Raw genomic sequence first — 17,253 nt, 5'->3', positions numbered from 1 at the left:
AGCATATAGTCTTGTAGTCCGATACTCTGAAGCTGGAATCTGTTCTGGACGTTCATCGTATCGTCCTCCTTTTCCCGTAGGAAACAGCTGGGGAAAACATCGAGCTTCCAAGCTCTCCTCCCATACACTCACGGGAGTTCCTTTTGCTTTCTTCATCTGAAAGAGATCAATATTGTCTCCCATAACTTCTTTCGAATGAAGAGGATGTATGCTAAAATGTTCATAAATTTCTTCTTCCTTTGTCTTGTCCACTTTTTCAATTTGTCCAGTTGGTGTTTCTGTGTCTTCTTGAAAATCTTCGTCTTCTTCTTCTTCTTCTATATAAATTGATTCATACCATTTGTTATTTTTTTTCAAATACAAATTTGCTCTTTGTACTTTCCGCACATCTACCAGCTCCTGCCAAATCTTCTTATTCTTTGTAGGTACACCATTAACCAGAATAATTAATGGTTCAGTTTCCAAAGTATCCGCATCAATAGTTTCCATATTTTTTTTCAAATCCAAGGGCAAATACACCACTCTACCTTTTAAACCTCTCAGTAAATCTGAAGGAGGTAATTTACCAGTTTTGGGCTCCATACGTACAATGGTCTGGAACGGATGAACACATTGAATGAGTATAGACTCATATGTATTTAATTCAGAAAGTTCAGCAGGAATAGCATCCAATTCTAAATTATTATGTACAGCTCTGGTCGGCATTCTATTTTCCTCTAACTTGTTGTAACAGTATTTACAAATACGCTGATCTTCACCCAATTCAAAACAATTTTCAAGAAATATATATGTGGCAAAATCCTTCCACTTATAATTATCTTCATTTTCACTCTTTCTGTAGAGATCAACATTCCTAGTTTGTTTTCTATAATGAGTTCTGCGGCAACAAATACAAGTAACATTTGGTCTTTCATTAGAGACTATTGCAAATTTTGTTATGTGATCATTAAATGTCTTACTTACAGAAGGTTCTACATTCTCTTCCACTTCTTCCTCATTTACTGTGTCCTTCTCTGCACTGTTTTGTTCAGGACCAAAGTAACAAAACTGAATTTCATCAACAACCTTCTCTACATCTGATACCGTTCCTCGGAACAGAGCCCTATTCAATTCATTTAACTTTATTGCTGGACTTTTGGCAAAATACAACCGTCTCACAAACTTTCTCATTTCAGTATGATGAACAGCCAGCATCCTAAAATGATGGAAAACACTATTGCACACTTTTCTAGATAGACAAGCCAGAGAATGACCCTGCAAACCAGTATTCTCTCTCACTCTGCATGGATCCAGACTTTGAAGCACCTTAATCTTCTGTTTTACACTTTTTTTACTATATTCTCTTAGAAACTCTCGAAATCTGTCAATAGATTCCTGACGCACAGTGCAAATACTACTACAATTCCAAGTGTACACTGGGGCTTTAGGACGTCTCCCCATTGCCTCATCTGCCATCACTTGTACCTCATCTCTTGGAACCATTATCTCCTTCTCCATTATGCAACCATTTTTTACTTCGTATGAACGACCTCTGGTGTCAACTGCATGCAGCAAACTATTACTTTGAAAATAGCTCTCTTCATTAAAAAAAGGTTCACTACTTGAACTATGCATCCACTTTCCTAAAAACACTTTACAAAAGTTTGTTCTGTTCACTACTCTTTTGCTTTTGCTTTGTGATTTCAGTACATTAACCATTTTATCTAATGTACGCATCCTATTCAAAATTAATATGAATAGTTTCCTTTTTAATTCTAATGCTTTTGCTGCAATGGCTTCAATTTCTTTTTTTCTCTTGTAATATTTTGCCTTTTGCTTATATTTCTTCACATCCTTTATCAAATTGGACATAACTCTTCTCTGAAACATTTTTCTACGTATCTCTTTAAACGCTGTTTTTCTGTTTATGTAAAACTTTTCAGTTGCAGAAGGTATATTTGCATTAACTAAATTCTCAATTTTTTGCTGTTCTCTTCGTTTTGTTACATTCTTTCCAGGACAGACATTTTGTACATTTTTCTTTGTTTTGAATATTTTTTTAAGAAATTGTTTTTTCTGCTTACCAGAAGATTTTTTCTTTTTCCCAACATGAGCATCTTCTACTAACTTTGGTCCTCCAGTTGTCTTCAAATATAGTTTTTTTTTTAGCGTTTTTTGAACTCTAGATTTTGTAGGCATCTTAAATTTTGTTCACTGTTCTTCAGCAATACCTGAAAAAAACTAAAAAAAAATCCTTTATTGTATTTAAATATATTACTACATTTCTTTTCACAATAGTCACAAAACGAAATTTCTTTGCCAATTTGAATGCACACAAACTGCTCTTTTTTTTGGGCAAGTGAAAATCACTTTTACAAACTGTCACATTATGAAACCACTTTTCAGATTTTTTAAAAAGCCCATGTCCAGAGTGCTACACTCCAGCAAGGGCAACCAGCCTTAGTGAAGCTGAATGTATTTGCATTACAGACTGAAACCTGAAAACCCCACTCGCTTGTAAATACTGTGCATGACTATACATGGCAAGCACATGGGTGTGTGCTAAGACTCTGCTTCTTCCCCCAAAAATTCGCTCCCCCTTTCCATCTAATGCAACTGTGAAATCACCAGAGCAAGACGCAATAAATCTCTGCCTATAATTCCTCTATGCACACAGAGTCATGTTTTCACATTAGTCCCAAAACGAAATTTCTTTGCCAATTTGAAAGCACACTTACTGCTCTTTTTTTTTTCGGCGCAAGTGAAAATCACTTTTTACAATTGGAAATCACTTTTACAGACTGACACATTATGAAACCACTTTTTTTGATTTATTTCAATGCACATGTCCAAGCTGTTTTTTCAGACCACCACCATGTGTATTCTCGGTGACTGCCTACACTCCAGCAAGGGCAACCAGCCTTAGTGATGCTGAATGTATTTGCATTACAGACTGAAACCTGAAAACCCCACTCGCTTGTAAATACTGTGCAGGACTATACATGGCAAGCACATGGGTGTGTGCTAAGACTCTGCTTCTTCCCCCAAAAATTCGCTCCCCCTTTCCATCTAATGCAACTGTGAAATCACCAGAGCAAGACGCAATAAATCTCTGCCTATAATTCCTCTCTGCACACAGAGTCATGTTTTCACATTAGTCCCAAAACGAAATTTCTTTGCCAATTTGAAAGCACACTTACTGCTCTTTTTTTTTTCGGCGCAAGTGAAAATCACTTTTTACAATTGGAAATCACTTTTACAGACTGACACATTATGAAACTTTTTTTTTTGATTTATTTAAATGCACATGTCCAAGCTGTTTTTTCAGACCACCACCATGTGTATTCTCGGTGACTGCCTACACTCCAGCAAGGGCAACCAGCCTTAGTGATGCTGAATGTATTTGCATTACAGACTTAAACCTGAAAACCCCACTCGCTTGTAAATACTGTGCATGACTATACATGGCAAGCACATGGGTGTGTGCTAAGACTCTGCTTCTTCCCCCAAAAATTCGCTCCCCCTTTCCATCTAATGCAACTGTGAAATCACCAGAGCAAGACGCAATAAATCTCTGCCTATAATTCCTCTATGCACACAGAGTCATGTTTTCACATTAGTCCCAAAACGAAATTTCTTTGCCAATTTGAAAGCACACTTACTGCTCTTTTTTTTTTCGGCGCAAGTGAAAATCACTTTTTACAATTGGAAATCACTTTTACAGACTGACACATTATGAAACCACTTTTTTTGATTTATTTAAATGCACATGTCCAAGCTGTTTTTTCAGACCACCACCATGTGTATTCTCGGTGACTGCCTACACTCCAGCAAGGGCAACCAGCCTTAGTGATGCTGAATGTATTTGCATTACAGACTGAAACCTGAAAACCCCACTCGCTTGTAAATACTGTGCATGACTATACATGGCAAGCACATGGGTGTGTGCTAAGACTCTGCTTCTTCCCCCAAAAATTCGCTCCCCCTTTCCATCTAATGCAACTGTGAAATCACCAGAGCAAGACGCAATAAATCTCTGCCTATAATCCCTCTATGCACACAGAGTCATGTTTTCACATTAGTCCCAAAACGAAATTTCTTTGCCAATTTGAAAGCACACTTACTGCTCTTTTTTTTTTCGGCGCAAGTGAAAATCACTTTTTACAATTGGAAATCACTTTTACAGACTGACACATTATGAAACCACTTTTTTTGATTTATTTAAATGCACATGTCCAAGCTGTTTTTTCAGACCACCACCATGTGTATTCTCGGTGACTGCCTACACTCCAGCAAGGGCAACCAGCCTTAGTGATGCTGAATGTATTTGCATTACAGACTGAAACCTGAAAACCCCACTCGCTTGTAAATACTGTGCATGACTATACATGGCAAGCACATGGGTGTGTGCTAAGACTCTGCTTCTTCCCCCAAAAATTCGCTCCCCCTTTCCATCTAATGCAACTGTGAAATCACCAGAGCAAGACGCAATAAATCTCTGCCTATAATTCCTCTCTGCACACAGAGTCATGTTTTCACATTAGTCCCAAAACGAAATTTCTTTGCCAATTTGAAAGCACACTTACTGCTCTTTTTTTTTCCGGGCCAAGTGAAAATCACTTTTACAGACTGACACATTATGAAACCTTTTTTTTAAATTTATTTAAATGCACATGTCCAAACTGTTTTTTCAGACCACCACCATGTGTATTCTCGGTGACTGCCTACACTCCAGCAAGGGCAACCAGCCTTAGTGATGCTGAATGTATTTGCATTACAGACTGAAACCTGAAAACCCCACTCGCTTGTAAATACTGTGCATGACTATACATGGCAAGCACATGGGTGTGTGCTAAGACTCTGCTTCTTCCCCCAAAAATTCGCTCCCCCTTTCCATCTAATGCAACTGTGAAATCACCAGAGCAAGACGCAATAAATCTCTGCCTATAATTCCTCTCTGCACACAGAGTCATGTTTTCACATTAGTCCCAAAACGAAATTTCTTTGCCAATTTGAAAGCACACTTACTGCTCTTTTTTTTTTCGGCGCAAGTGAAAATCACTTTTTACAATTGGAAATCACTTTTACAGACTGACACATTATGAAACCACTTTTTTTGATTTATTTAAATGCACATGTCCAAGCTGTTTTTTCAGACCACCACCATGTGTATTCTCGGTGACTGCCTACACTCCAGCAAGGGCAACCAGCCTTAGTGATGCTGAATGTATTTGCATTACAGACTGAAACCTGAAAACCCCACTCGCTTGTAAATACTGTGCATGACTATACATGGCAAGCACATGGGTGTGTGCTAAGACTCTGCTTCTTCCCCCAAAAATTCGCTCCCCCTTTCCATCTAATGCAACTGTGAAATCACCAGAGCAAGACGCAATAAATCTCTGCCTATAATTCCTCTATGCACACAGAGTCATGTTTTCACATTAGTCACAAAACGAAATTTCTTTGCCAATTTGAAAGCACACTTACTGCTCTTTTTTTTGGGCAAGTGAAAATCACTTTTACAAACTGTCACATTATGAAACCACTTTTCAGATTTTTTAAAAAGCCCATGTCCAGAGTGCTACACTCCAGCAAGGGCAACCAGCCTTAGTGAAGCTGAATGTATTTGCATTACAGACTGAAACCTGAAAACCCCACTCGCTTGTAAATACTGTGCATGACTATACATGGCAAGCACATGGGTGTGTGCTAAGACTCTGCTTCTTCCCCCAAAAATTCGCTCCCCCTTTCCATCTAATGCAACTGTGAAATCACCAGAGCAAGACGCAATAAATCTCTGCCTATAATTCCTCTATGCACACAGAGTCATGTTTTCACATTAGTCCCAAAACGAAATTTCTTTGCCAATTTGAAAGCACACTTACTACTCTTTTTTTTTTGGCCAAGTGAAAATCACTTTTACAGACTGACACATTATGAAACCACTTTTTTCGATTTTCTTAAATGCACATGTCCAAACTTCTTTTTCAGACCACCACCATGTGTATTCTCGGTGACTGCCTACACTCCAGCAAGGGCAACCAGCCTTAGTGATGCTGAATGTATTTGCATTACTGAGTCCAACCTCAAACCCTTAAACTATTCTTTTATTATACCAGTACACCTTAATTTATTGTGAAAACATAGTCCATATTATTTTACTTGTTCCTCACATTTACATTTCTCCCAAAACAGAAAATAATAAACACAACTTCAACAAAAAGAATTGCATTTCTATTATTCATTTCTTAATTTACCATATACATCCCCTCTCAAACTCTAAACTCACCTTTAAAATTAGTTAGTTGTGAAAGAAATGTGGCACTCAAACAGCAGATTATCAGAGCCAGGATCTCTGTTGTGTTCACCTCTCTCCTCTCAGCAGAACCAGATAATGGCAAACTTTCCCTCTATTTTTCCACACATATACTTGTAAGTTTCAAATCTCAGTGCTTCCCCCTTTTTTTCTAATGTAATCACACATTTCTATTGGTTGAAAACCAACCCTTTTCCAAAAGTACCCTTCCCCCAACTTGACTTCTGCCTAGTACCCTTCCCCCAACTTGACTTCTGCCTGCTACCATAGCAACAGCTCATGGAACACTGCTGTGTTGAGTTAGGTCAGAAGTTCGCCAAACAATGTTTCAATTCCACAGAGCAAGAGTGCTTGACTTTTCAAACCTAACAGCAAATCCATAGTACTGTTCTTTGGTTACACATTTTTTTTTACCAATACAAAACATGCTTCTATTAATTTACACATACAGCCTAGTTTTTATTCTAGAATGGTATGAAACAGCCAATCAGTTCTTTTTGTTTTGTTAAAAATATGTATGCCTCCATTTCCAAACTGTCTTTCTTTTCATATTGCCATTCTACTGAAAGACACCTCCTGAGTGCATCCAGTTCTCCTTTGAAGATGTTCACAGTGTGGATTGTAGGGCACAGCTATGTCTTCTGGAGTGAAAAGTTTGCAGAGAAAACAGGTATGGTGAGAGACCTTGCTTTGCCAAATGTAGACATTAAATGGATTGGTCAGAGAGGGTTAAAGTGGCACCAATTGATGCCATTGGTGAAATCCTTCATTCAAATCCAACACCCTGACCTCATAATAGTGCACTGTGGTGGCAATGACCTAGGCACTTTGACTGGGGTAGGTCTGGAAATGCTTATGAAGGAGACCTTTGCACAACTGTTTTCACTTTTCCCTAAAACTGCCTTTGTGTTTTCTAACATATGCCAAAGGCAAAAATGGAACTGGTCCAATCATTTCTGTCCACAGATTGACAAAGCAAGAAAGCACGTCAACAAATCTGTTTCTGCTTTCCTCCGTGACTATGGTATGGGTGCCATTTACCACAACAACTTGCGTTATGACATGCAAGACATTTATAGAGGAGATGGTGTGCACTTCAATGATGAAGGGAACAGAGTCTTCCTCTTGAACCTTAGACTCTGCATCGGTACTTACTTGTAGGTACCACTAAAAAAATGACTTCATAAACACAACAGCTCTTTTTAGAGCTCCCTAATTTCTAAACTCTTAATTCGTCATTTCATTTATTCATTTTTATTTTTTTTAACCGTACGCTTACCGTAAGCTTACCGTACGCGTACCCCGTGATTTTTTTAAAAATCAATAAATGTTTTTTTTGTACTTTTCTGTCCTTCTTTGACCCCCTTACAAATGTTAGGGGGTCTGTAACTCTCCTCCTTGCCCCCTTTTCTTGTTTTCACTCTTTTTTTTTCAGAGTGAAACACAGAAAATGGCGGCCGCCGCTTCCTGGTTTCGGCCGATTCGAATGTTTACTAAGATCTAAGAGCCAATCAGAATCGCGCTCGCGCACGCCACCGTACGCTTACGGTAAGCGTACGGTAAGCGTACCGTAAGCGGGCTCAGATATATATATTGATTTAAAGGCTATTTTCTCAGAATCTACTGAACAGATTTACACCAAACCTACAAAAGGCACTTCCTTGACCTAGGGACTACCTCTCTGCCAAATTTTGAGTAATTCTGTTCAGCCGTTCGGGCTGTAGCTCGTTCTAAAGGTCCTATGGAAAAATGCATGGGAAAAACGCGTTTTGGGACCCCCCTTTTATCTCAGCCCCCGCTTGACGGATCCCCCCGAGACTTTCAGGGTAGGGGCGGAGCGTAGCGCCCCACCTATTTTGAGAAATTCGCGAGGATTCGTCGACCGGCGCCAAAGTTATTCAAAATAGAATGTTGAGGTTTTCCTATGGAAACGTGGTCCTAACTATAACTACCTACTGGCGACCGCCAGTAGGTAATATATATATATTATCTACTGGCGGTCGCCAGTAGATAGTTAAAGTTAGGACCGTGTTTCCATAGGAAATCCGCAACATTCTATTTGGAATAACTTTGGCGCCGGTCGACGAATCCTCGCGAAATTTTCAAAACTGCGTGAAGTGGGCGCGCACGCCACGAACGGCGTAAAGTAACTTAGCATTTAAAAAACCGTACAAATTCACTGAAAAAACCATAGGTTTCACACACGTTATAGTTAGGAATTAGCATTTAAAAAACCTTGCAAATTCAATGAAAAAACCATAGGTTTCACACATGTTACAGTTAGCTGGACATTTCACTCGTAAAAAATCTTTGAAATTCCCCCGTTATAGTTAGTGCAGGCAACTATAACTCACGCGACCGCAATCCTCTGCTGATGCTAATACTGTATTTAGACACTTATTTGCCCATGTCTTCTTCCATTAAATTTTAGCTATACATATATTACAAATATTTTTTTTTCATAAAGACACATATGTCATCAGCAGAGGATTGCGGTTGCGTGAGTTATAGTTGCCTGCACTAACTATAACGGGGGAATTTTAAAGGTTTTTTACGAGTGAAATGTCCAGCTAACTGTAACATGTGTGAAACCTATGGTTTTTTCATTGAATATATATATATATATATATATATATATATATATATATATATATATATATATATATATATATTAAACAATCCAATTCAAGAAATGTGATTGTTACTTCTTTTTTTTTTTTTTTTTTTTTTTTGCCGTGCGCGTACGGTAAGCTTACCATACGCGTACCCCGCGATTTTTGAAAAAAAATTTTACATTTATTTTTCGTACTTTTGGGTCCTTCTTGGACCCCTGACAAACACTAGGGGGTCTGCAACTCTCTTCGTTGCCCCCGTTTCGCGTTCCCCACCTTTGTTTCTCAGTGCGAGAGACAGAAAATGGCGGCCGACACTTCCTGATTTCGACCGATTCGAATGTTTACAGTCATGTAACCACCAATCAGAATTGAGCTCGCGCACGGCACCGTACGCGTACGGTAAGCTTACGGTAAGCGCACAGAGCGCGCTTACAGATATATATATTGATTTAAATGCTATTCAGGAGTCAGATAAAAGTCATATATGCTTTCATCGAGCTACTGCTGAAGATTTCGATTTTGGTGGCAAAAAGATGCAAGAGGAACAAAGCTTGACTGCATACCTGGCAACAGAGCTTCTGTTTGGATTTTTTTTGGGCCCCTGATTTCTCCAGCAATGCAGGAAGCTGGTGCCGATGAGTGTTCCACAGGGTCAGATACTTCTTTACAGTGCCCGAGGACTAGGCAAAAACTCAGGCAGAAAATGCTCCGAGTGGCCAAACACACTTATCCTGTACTGGAGGTGAGAAAACACCATTCTTGGGAAGCTTTTGAAGCTTTGCCCTAATTCTGTTTCATGCTGGTAAAGTCACAGCTGGTTTCCCCTACAGTTCTCAGTTCCTCAACAAAGGCTTCTAGAGTCCAGGTCTCACTCACGCCAGGGACTAGTGCAGTCGACTTCAAACTAGATAGCTGTCTTTCCCACAAAGAGTGGAGATACTCTTCTGCCTTTTGTGTCCATAATTCAATTACAGGAGGCCAGTCACCATACTCTTGGACAACAGTTCCAGTCATCGAGTTCAAATGCAGACAAGGAAACAGTTAAGGCCTCTTCATAGGCAGGTCAGGCAGGATTCCTACTACATCTGATGTTTCTTCTATGTCCAGGAATGTTCTTAGGAGCTGGTGGTAGGTTGCCATTTTTATTGAGGGTGCTAGCCTGTGGCTGATGCATTTCCCAGATTGAAATACTGCAGAATTTCTACAGAACTAAGAGCGTGATCTGTCATGCTTTACTACAAATCTTTCAAAAGCTTCTACCCAAAATGAGAAAAGCCAAAGTCAAGAGCTCCAAGACTTCTTTCAGATCCAGACCATTGGAAATGACGTCCCTGATCTGTGACCAGCTTTCCCTTCTGCTGTGAAAAAACAATTAGTTGTATTTTGTTAATCATAAAAAATGTTTTGCATGTAACATGGGGATTGTAAAATCGTATCTTCGATTCAATTGTCGAATGACATTTTTGTTACATTAAGAATAAATAGTGTGTTGGACTCAAAGTCGGAAAATATATCAAAAACCCAATTCACAAAAATACCTTACACTTCTGAGTAATTTACACTTATGAATAAATTTACTGCATTTGGCTATTCACAAAATGTAAATATAAAGATCATTTTTATTAAAATATACCTAAATGTTATTAATTCTATACATAACTTTTAATAATGGATAATTCAAAATATTTTTCTGTTTATGTGGGAATTTATTTTTAATTTAAACTTCAAAAAAAAATATTTTCATTTAATATATTCCATTGATTAAAGGTTTTATTTCGAAATTAAATTAAAAGTGGTGTGGCATTTTTTTCTCTGGTTGTACATATAAAATAAATATACCAAATTAATTTATATTACTATTTATTATAACAAAACAATTTAGAAAAATGTTTATAACATTTTTCCTTATACTTTACCATGTTGAGATCTCCACCCCCACTTTGTATTTTCCCTATGGTAAAGAATAGGGAACATTTAAATAAAATATTAAACTTGAAAATAGATCTTAAAAATATATTTTTATTTTATATTGATGTAAAATCATTTATACATTAATTTGAAATGCAGGTAAAACAAAACACTACAGCACTATTAATTTAATGTTGAAATGTTTCTTTAATACATTTTCATATTCTAAATGAAACTAAAATAATGTTTCTGATGTTTAAATTACAAAAATATATTTCAAACTAAAGAAAAAATGTGCTTTAATACTTATTGAAAGTGATGAATAGAATTAATTAAAAATAAGGCAGGTATATTGTAAGAAAATGTAATGTTACATTAATTTTAAATTCAAAATGTGGTATTTGTTTTATATTTAAAAATTAAATATGTTCTATTTTTATATATGTGTTAACACTAAATTATATTTATTTGTATTTTAATTATTTTAAGTAATTTAATTTAACAGTATATTCTATCAGGTTTTATTTCAATTCCCTTCCTCCATTATTTTAAGGGAACATCTTGCAGTACCATAGGTTAGCCATGTGTGGTGCTTCACTCATTATTGTGCCTTTTTATATTATTAGCTTACACTCTGATTTTGTGGCTAACCAAAAGTAGTAAACTTACTTAAAGCTGTAAATTACTCAAAAGTGAAAGTTACCTTTGTAAATCAGACCCGTTAAATCTGCAAGTGATCTTGGATGGAGTACACATATAGAAAAAGTTAAAAATGCATGTATAGTGTGCTCCTTGATTTGCTTATGTATTTACCCAGTGATTCTTAGGTGGAAACACATGCCCCTAGGAGCATAGGAGTAGTAAAGTTCGAAACATTTAGTGGCTTCAACCCAGGTTATCCATTGGTGCCAAAACTATTAGTTTGTAGCTGAAATGCCTTGAGGTCTAGAAATTACTGATGTTTACCTGTCATAATTGAGTTAACTGAATTTCCATATACCACAGTATGCAGATGACACTGTCCTCCTTGATAGAAGAGATTGTTTGCAACTGATATGCCTGAAAGCCTGGTCGTCCGAAACTTACAGTGCTGTAACCTCCAATATGGGTTTAATTGAATCGTCATTCATGGCATAATGAAGATGATGATATCCCTTTTGACAGAACGGATTACAACACTAATTTAATGCATTATGTCAGGATTAAATTTGATCATAAATGCTAAGAGAACAAAGATGATATACAGGACATTTGGTGCGCAACAAATCAAATTTCACCTTAATGATGGGCACACCCAAAATAGAGGTGTCAGCATTAGATTACCTTGGAATAACATTATCCTGGAATAAATCTATCCGGAATAAACAAGAAGAAAAAACAATTCAGAAATCTATTATATGCATCAATGACTTAATAACGTCTTTATGGGTTCAGCTTAAAGTCTATATTAAGGCTACAGGCCGCCACAGTCGACCCAACTTTTATATATTTCAATACAGTACGGGAGTGAAATTTAGCAATGCTCCAAAGTCTGTCAGTGATTCATGTAATGTTCTTGTGTGATATATTGGGGTTACTCACAGATATACCTAGCTTGCTATACAGTGCTCCCAGGATGTTACTGGCAAGGTTCAAGTTTGAAGCCCATCACTTATCCTTGTCTGTACAAAGGTTAAAGATTTCGCTGAATTTTGTTGCAGCATGTGCAGCAATTGAGCAGGAAAATATTGTCTAGAAAGTGAGAGGAGTTTGTATTGAACCTCTGGCAGGTTTTATACTAACTTCAATTAGCAAATCTCCTAGGCAGCCAGATGCTCTTTGGATTACTTTCTTAGGCTAAGAAAAAATCCAAACCATGCCTGTCTCCATGCTGGGGCACAGAATTGTGTGTCTGTGCCCGAGCAAGGAGCCTGAAAATACTTGGCTTATTTCATATACTAAGAAACAATCCAAGCCAAGTCAGGCTGAGGCACAAACACACAGCTCCTTCCTCTCAGAAGGCTTATTATGGACAGAGATGCATTCTGAGATGAAGTAGTTTTGTGAAATTAACCAGGAAGTGTAGAATTGAAGAAAAGAGATTAGGAACAATGCTGGTCCCTCCTGTTCCAATCTCCACCTCCTTAGTAATTTCATCTGTTGGAAGTCACAGAGAGGTGGTAGGAGGAGCTGGGCTGCTCCTTCTGCGCTGTCTATCACCTCCCTCCCTCCCTTCCCAACACAGAAAGTGGATTGAGCTGGTGGGCATGACTAGGGATATCTGAGAACAGTAATAGGTTTAACTAGCCCCTCACAAAGCCCCGCCTAACAGCTTGGTCTTGGATGGACCTAGGGGGGCTATTGATTCCCTCCCAAATTCATATGATATGTATGTGATGTCATTAGTGATGTCACATACACATATATGAGGTGGCCTGGTACTGAGCACCAGGTTGCTCATTTAGGAGGTTGCTGGCGCAAAGAAGGGATCAAGCACGGGAAAACTTTGTATAAATACCCAAACAGGAGAAATAATTCCCTCATGGGGAAAAAGACAAGATAAAAAAAGCAGTTGGGGGCCTTTCACTTATACATATATAAATATATATATCTAGATATAGATCATAAGGGCATCCTAGTGGCGTCTTTTTATGATGTGCATATTCTTCAGTTGGGCAGCGAAGGGTTTAATGTTACCATGCGTATAAGTCATTCATGTGGGTATGGGTTGAGATTCACCAAAATACTAGTTTTCTTATTATTATAATATTGCAAAATGGCCAATGTGTCATTATCCGTTGATTCTAGTTCCTTGACATGTACTGGTACAGGGATACATGAATACGTTTGTGAGAAGGAAGAGATTTGATGACGTATTTGTATGAAAAGAGGGAAAGTGAAGGTATATTAGGGCTTATTTAGAGGCCCCTGGGGACACCGGTGTGTCACTTTTTGTGACACACCGGCGGCAGTGCAACCTGCTGCCCCATATATACAAGGATACGTAAAACCACCCTCTGTGGCTTTTTGGGTGGCTTTTTGGGTACTTGTAGATATGGCCCCTTCTCACACAAATATTTTCCTGAAAGGGGAGTGACATGGGTGTTGCTGTGGGTGTTCCTACGCAACACTCATGTATTCTGCTGCATTTCCAGATTTATGAGAATTCATAAACCTGGAAATGCGTCAGTATGCTACGCCACCCCAGGGGGGGTGTAGTGAGGCGCAATGAGGAGAAATGTTTACATTTCTCCTCGTTTTTCCCTTTTGCTGTATGTTTACTATTTCTGTAGTACACATAGGAAGAGGAAATCGCCTCTTGTGATTGTTTTTGTGCAGGACGGTGTCCCTAGTTTTCAGAAATAACTGTATTTGGAAGGTTACCTAGGGTTGCGGGCAAGCCCAGGAACACATTCTCGGCTACCTAAATCACCAAAAGGGTTGATTTCATGCAAAAAATATGATGTTTCCATGTTGATTTTTCCAGCCATTCTTATAACAGGCAATAGGCCCACCCACACGAGTGTGGCACCTTTTTTTTGTTGTAAACCCAAATCTAGAGGTGCACAAATAACTTATTTTTCTCAAATGAGTTTTTGTGCTCATTTCTTAAATCCATAGGTTTCCTTCATACCCATGTTTCAGTCATTAGATTTTACAACATGAATTGATCCATTGTTGGTGAACAATAAAAGATCATTATGAGCTGCAGCTCAGTTTTTGGCTCTTGCAAGTAGGTTGAAACCATAGCAAATAGTAAAAATTGACTAACAATTAGAAAAAAGTGAAAACTGTAATAAAAAATAGCTTTTCCTCCTCAACTCTGCTTGTCCCAAGAAAGGAACCATCTGTGATGCCACTTTAAAAAAAAAAAAAACAGTTTCTTGAGAAAAACTTTTTACCATTCACCCAAAAAATACATTACTAAGGGCCTCATGTAGGAAGCCAAATACCGGTCGGTAACGGCCGATTTTCGGTAATTATACCGTTACCGACCGGTATTTTGGCTTTTGGTATGTAGGGGGACAATTTCTGTATTCGGAATTTACCGAATCGGTAAAATTACCGAATCGGTAATTTTACCGATTCGGTAAATTCCGAATACAGAAATGAGATGTAGGGGGAGTGTGTGGGTGATGTTTGGAGTCGGTATTTACCACCAACTAATAGTTGGTGGTAAATAAAGTATGGATGGTGAAATGCATTTCATAGCGCCTACAAGTGTGCAATGTGGCAGACATACATGCCCTTCGGGCATGTATGTGTGCCACATGTGCACCCATGGCCGTTTCAGGGGTGCAACAGGGTGTCAATGTGACACCCTGCCACCCTTGCATGTGTTCCCCCCATTACCGAATCGGTATTTACCGATTCGGTAATGAGGCATACCTTCCCATCAATGGGAAGGTATGCCTCATTACCGAATCGGTAAATACCGATTCGGTAATTACCGAATTATTCCGAATCGGTAATATTTACCGACCAATTACCTACATATTATTTACCACTTCATAAATACCGAATCGGTAAAATTCGGTATTTATGAAGTGGTAAATGTGTCCCTACCTACATATGGCCCTAAATGTTGTTTATTTTATCAGCTAAAGGGGAATCATCAAACCCAGGGTACCTTTATAATACTGAAATATTAGGAAAATAAAGGATGAACATTTGGCCTGGATGCCTTTTGTAGAAAAAAGTTATGAAAGTTTATGCACGAAATGCCCTAAAGATAAAAAAACATAGGTATCAACACCAATGAGGGAACCTCTCAGGTCAAGGGGTTAAGGCGTACAAGGGAGTAGCCAGTGCAAGTTAGCACATGTAATAGAAAGGCGGGTGCCGGTATCGGCCCCGCCGCGGATATGGCGGGGCACCGACCCCCTGCCCCCCCCCCTCGCCTGTTCGTCCGGCCCGGCGGGTCTACCGCATCAGTGTGACGCGGTGGGCGCGCCACGGCCGGGATTGGGTGGCGGCAGGGAACCCTTGACCCGGAAGCAATTAAGGTGCTTCCGGGTCAAGAGGGCGGCGGGGGACAGGCCAGTTAGAACTGGTCTGCCCCCAGTGTTAGGATAAAGGGCCCGGGAGCGCGGGACACGGTCTCTTGGTCCCGCGCTCTCAGACAATCAGACGCAGCCCTTGGGGGGCTGCTAACTATTTGTTTGTTTTGTTTCCCTGCAGGTTCGCGGTCGGGGATTTCATCGGTGGAGCAGTATATGCATCGCCGGTGGCTGTCTACTACGTAGGAGTCGTGGGCGAGGCGTTCTCTGGGCAGCGCGAGTACAGCGGAAGCAGGCCTGCGGTCTCTCTACGTGGTCGGCGGCGGGAGTTCCATGGGAGAGGCGCCTTAGATCGAGCTATTAGCTCAGTTAAGTATTGCTGTGGTGATCAGGCCCCTAGTGCACGGGTTCGATTCCTTGTGAAATGATTGGATGGGTTTCATTTTGTTTGGTGGAAGGGGGCCGAGGCTCACTGCGGGTGGACAGGAGCGCGTAATTGAATGCTGTTGTGCACCGAGGGTGCTCATTGTTATATACGCGTAGGTTGCTGTGGTTCTTCGTGTGCATGCTGCGTGATCGGGCGCGATACAGCTGAGCTGAAAAGTATAATTGCACGGAAATGTTAGAAAGAATAGCAAGCGGCAAAAATGACGGTTAATGACTAGGAGCTATGATGACTAGGAGCTATAGCTCAATTGTAAGTCTGGGGCCTGTGGTTATAAAGTGTCTCTCAGGACAAGGGTTCGGGTCCCGCAAACGCCGTAAAAATGTCATAAGCTGACAACATTTCGAACTCTGCCGAATGTTGTGGTGCGAACGGTTAGCACATTCGCCTGTTTAACTTTATGGATGGTGATCCGAAGCACACTCTGGTACTGGAAATTTGAGCTAGAGCCTCAAGGTCGCGTCCATCCTGTGATTCTGGGCTAATTACGTAATCTCCCCGTGCCATAGAAAATGTGTAATGAGAGTGCGGTGTGCGCGCAGGAGCTACACCAGGTTAGGACCTTCGGTCACACACCCCGCATCCATGTAGATATTACCCGTTTCAGTAGGGTTCAATTCCCATCAATTTTGTCAGTTGGATTACGCTGTTTTTAAAAGAATTGACACCTGGGGACGTGCTGCTTCACTGGGGAGATAGCTCGGGCGGTTAACGCGCCGAGACAATTAAGACCAAATAAATGGGACATTCTTTGCCAATACGCCCCGCACCCTCAGGCGAATAAGCAACAGATTCATTTTCCAATAATACGGCGGTCGGTAGCTACTTGTAAAACTACACTTGCCAGACCATGTTTGATCGAGTTTGAAGCATGGAATTGAGGTATGATGACAAGCTTTCGTTAATGCGGGGAGGAGATAGCGCTTGAAGGCAGCGCGCGTGCACGGGTGCACTACCTTTTAAAAGAGCAGGGTCATTCTGGGTCAGAAGATAGGCACGGGCACCAGC

The 17,253-nt window shown here is 39.7% G+C and overlaps 1 protein-coding gene across 1 annotated transcript in view; it reads right to left on the bottom strand.

The window, feature by feature from the left end:
• The window catches only part of STK32C (serine/threonine kinase 32C), a 1,482,079-nt gene that overhangs the window by 141,349 nt on the left and 1,323,477 nt on the right, over positions 1 to 17,253 (bottom strand). The gene's annotated exons all lie outside the window — the stretch shown is intronic.

Source organism: Triturus cristatus, chromosome 1_2, assembly GCF_964204655.1.
Source record: "Triturus cristatus chromosome 1_2, aTriCri1.1, whole genome shotgun sequence".
Classification (NCBI taxonomy): domain Eukaryota; kingdom Metazoa; phylum Chordata; class Amphibia; order Caudata; family Salamandridae; genus Triturus; species Triturus cristatus.
Note: the sequence above shows the minus strand (reverse complement) of the source record. Positions and strands in the feature narration are given on the sequence as shown.